The sequence below is a fragment of the Silene latifolia genome, chromosome 5 (genome assembly GCF_048544455.1).
Source record: "Silene latifolia isolate original U9 population chromosome 5, ASM4854445v1, whole genome shotgun sequence".
Classification (NCBI taxonomy): Eukaryota; Viridiplantae; Streptophyta; class Magnoliopsida; order Caryophyllales; family Caryophyllaceae; genus Silene; species Silene latifolia.
The window spans coordinates 19796049-19800121 of NC_133530.1; positions in this window are offsets into that span (position 1 = coordinate 19796049).

Consider the following 4073-nt stretch of genomic DNA (forward strand, 5'->3'; position numbering starts at 1 on the left):
ACCGTTTCTTATGTTGCTAGGCGGAGGGCATTTGGGTTTTGCTTGTTGCATGTATATGTCTTCCAAGGTCATGTTGATGAAGACTTGAGAGGTGATCCCCGTCTTCTGGGCCTTGTTGAGCAAATGGAGCTGCGCAGGAGCCCAACTTGTTTATGCTTAGGAGAGATCCTTTTGGGCTTGGATAATAGGAAATCCAACCGTGACCTACCGTATTTGGGAAGTCCCGTCATTCTGCAGGTAAAAGAACATTTTCTTCTTTTTCTTTTCTTCTTTTTTTTTTCGTTGTTTTCTTTCTTCTTTTTTCGTTTTTTTGTTTTTTTTTTGTTTTTTTTTTATGTCTAATACCCGCTTTTGGTAGGTCTGGCTTATGGAACGGCTTCGATTGATCGAGCCCCCAGTTCATGTTCCTTCTTATCGTGCTCGTTCGATTACAATGAGGACCAGGCTTTACATGGTGGACTTCACCCGAGTCTGCAATTATTGGGAGAACAAACTGAAGAGTGATGATGGCCCTTTGATTAGGTGGATTGTTCCATGGTGGCACCTCAAATCTGTCACCGGAGTGTCTTCTTTGGATCCTACTCGATCCGTGCGCATTCCTGGCTTGGAATTCATGGTGTGCATCTTCCCAGAAAGGCTGATGAGACAGGTTGGACTAAAGCAGACGATCCCGAAGCTTGATACTGTCCCTCAGACCGCTGTGGCGCTCACTACAGATAGACGAAGGGAGTGGGCCATTAAATGGGCCCAAAGGAACGTATGGTTCTTGAACTCTTCTGCGAATGCCTTATGGGTATCTGACTCTTATCTGCGATGGAGGGAAGCTACTACTCCGGAAGAGCGCGAGAGATTAAGGAAGCGCGAGCCTGTTGACTACAAGGTGCGCGAGGTGGAAAAGGAGAAAGAGAAGCATTTGACTGAGGGAGAGGAAGAAGCCGGGTTTCGAGTTGTTCATCCTTCGAAGAAACCGAAGACCTCTCCTGTCGTAGATAAAGTGATTGACAAGAATGGGAAGTCGAGGCCTCGAGAAAGACCGTTGGTGATTAGGTCTGAAGTGGCGCAAGAGCGTCCGGCTCGAGGTCGTGACAAGAAGTATGACAAGAATGACAAGAGCAAAGGGAAGATGGAGGAATAGCCCGAGTCTTTATTATTATTTATTATTATTATTATTATTATTGTAATAAAAAGGTGGGGTTTTTAGAATCCTAGCCTATTTTTATTTTTTTTATTATGTAGCGTACTATTATTAGAAAATGAATGAAATAAAAAAGGTTAAATGGTTATGAAACCGTTGTGATTTTCTATTTATTATTCTTGTCGAATTCCAAATGCAATGCAAATGTCCTTCTATTTACATTTTAAAAATAATGGGTTGTATCCTGTGAAGGATTGCCTACGTATTCATTTAGAAAATGAAATCAAACCCTTGCGCGTAGTTCGAGTAAATATAAAAGAATAATTGTTCTAAGCAAGAGCTTGTAATGAACTTAGAAAATAAGCATGAGCTTTTACTTACTCTGAAGGTGCGAATTTAATTTATTCAATGATATGAGGATGACAAATTTGTCAAATCGCAAGAGCAAAGTGACATTTAGCTTATTTTAGCCTGGCCAAGGGCTGTTTATTTAGTGCCACAAGAGCGACACGTGAGGTTACGCGAGGCGCGTTTTTGTTCCTATTCTAGGCATAGTACCGTTTTAGTTGGTCAAGGTTTGTTGGGTTGGAAAACTCATTCCCATCTAGGTCTGTGATTCTAACCGCACCCCTTGGAAGTATGGATTTTACTAGAAATGGTCCGGCCCAATTAGGCTTGAATTTCCCGCGTGGGTCGACAGGTAAAAGAGCTCTAACCGATTTGAGTACTAAGTCTCCTTCCTTGATGTTTCTTGGCTTAACCCTTTTGTTGAAAGCTCGTTTGATACGTGCTTGATATGTTTGGACATTATGCAAGGCGCGTAGCCTACGTTCATCCAGGAGGATGAGTTCTTCATATCTATCCCTCTTCCAATCGGCTTCTGGGATTTGACTTTCGAGTAAAATACGCAAGGATGGTATCTCTAGCTCGACTGGCTGTACAGCTTCCATGCCGTAGGTCAAATAGAAAGGAGTAGCCCCAGTGGGCGTCCTAACAGATGTACGATATCCCCACAAAGCAAAGGGTATCTTGCTTGGCCAATCTCGATAGTTGTCAATCATTTTCTTGAGAATTGTGACAACGTTCTTGTTTGCCGCCTCTACCGCGCCATTAGTCTGTGGTCTATAGGGCGAAGAGTGGTGATGCCTAATTTTGTACTTGGCTAGCAATTGCTCAGTCTCGGCTTGGAAATGTGATCCATTATCACTAATGATCTCATGTGGGCAACCATATCGACAGATGATGTTGTTTTGTATGAACTTTGCCACATTTTTAGCCGTAAGACTAGTGTAGGAAGCCGCTTCTACCCATTTGGTGAAATAGTCGATTGCCACTAGGATGAAACAGTGACCTCCTTTTCCGGCTGGGGTTATTTTCCCAATTATGTCAATTCCCCAGGCAGAAAATGGCCAAGGAGACATCATCGTATAGAGCAATGAAGGAGGGACATGTTGTACATTCCCGAAGATTTGGCAATTGTGGCAATGTCTTACGTATTTGATGCAATCGGATTCCATTGTGGTACAATAATACCCCAAACGTGTGATTTTCTTTGTCATCATGGGTCCACTCATGTGAGGACCACATTCTCCATCGTGGACTTCTTCCATCACTTCCTGTGCCTGTGAATGATCAAGGCAACGTAGGATTACACCAAGAGGTGTTCTTTTGTATAACTCTCCTTGCATGAGAACGTATTGGGAAGCTAGTAGGCGTATAGCACGTTGTCCTCTTTTGTCCATATCGGGTGGATAGGTACCGTTGAGCTTGAAATTCAGGATTACTTGGAACCAGGGTTCCTGCGCGATTTTCTCTTCATCGGTAATTTGGTGGACATAAGCTGGCTCTGATCGTCGTTCGATACACAAAGGCATTTCCACCATATGATATGGCATATTAATCAAAGATGCAAGTTTTGCAAGAGCATCTGCAAATTGATTTTCTTCCCGAGGTAGGTGTAGATAGGTCACGTTATCAAAGAATTGGGCGACTTGGTCTATTCTGGCTTGATAGGGTGCTAGGCTTTCGCTTCGGATTTTCCAAGATCCCGTAACGTGATTGATGATCAGTGATGAATCCCCATGTACTCGGAGGTTCTTAATGCCTAAGCTCACTGCCGCTTGTAGTCCAATGAGACAAGCTTCGTATTCTGCAGCGTTATTTGTTACCTCGAAGTCGAGTTTGACAGAGATTGGTGTATGCTCGCCTTCAGGAGAAATGAGCAACACTCCTATTCCGAATCCTCTTAAATTTGATGCCCCATCAAAGTAAAGGTCCCAGGAGTCTACATCAGTTTGGAGTATATCCTCGTCCGGAAATGACCAAGTATCTATTGTTTGTGCATCATTTATGGGATTCTCTACGAAGAATTCGGCGACGGCGCGACCTTTTATAACTTTTAGAGGCACGTATTTGAGGTCGAACTCTGAGAGCATCAAGGTCCATCTTGCTAGGCGTCCGTTGAGGACGGATTTCTCGAAGAGGTATTTGACTGGGTCCATTTTGGAGTATATCTTGACGGAGTAGCTAAGCATGTAATGGCGTAGCTTCTTCGTTGCCCACACAAGAGTGAGGCATGTCTTCTCGAGTTGTGAGTATTTACACTCGTACTCCAGGAACTTCTTACTAAGGTAGTAGATAGCCCTTTCTTCACTTCCTACAGTTTGAGCTAGCATGGCACCCATGGCTGTTTCAGTTACTGTGAGATATAAACCAAGAGGCTGATCTCGTTGAGGTGGCATGAGCACTGGTGGTTTAGCCAATATCTCTTTGATTCGGTCAAATGCCTTTTGACAGTCATCATCCCACATGGTGTTGTCTGTTTTCTTGAGCTTTTTGAAGATAGGCTCACAAATCATGGTGAGTTTCGATATGAATCGACTTATATATTGCACTTTTCCTAGGAATCCTCTGACTTCTTTTTCTGTTTGAGGTTGTG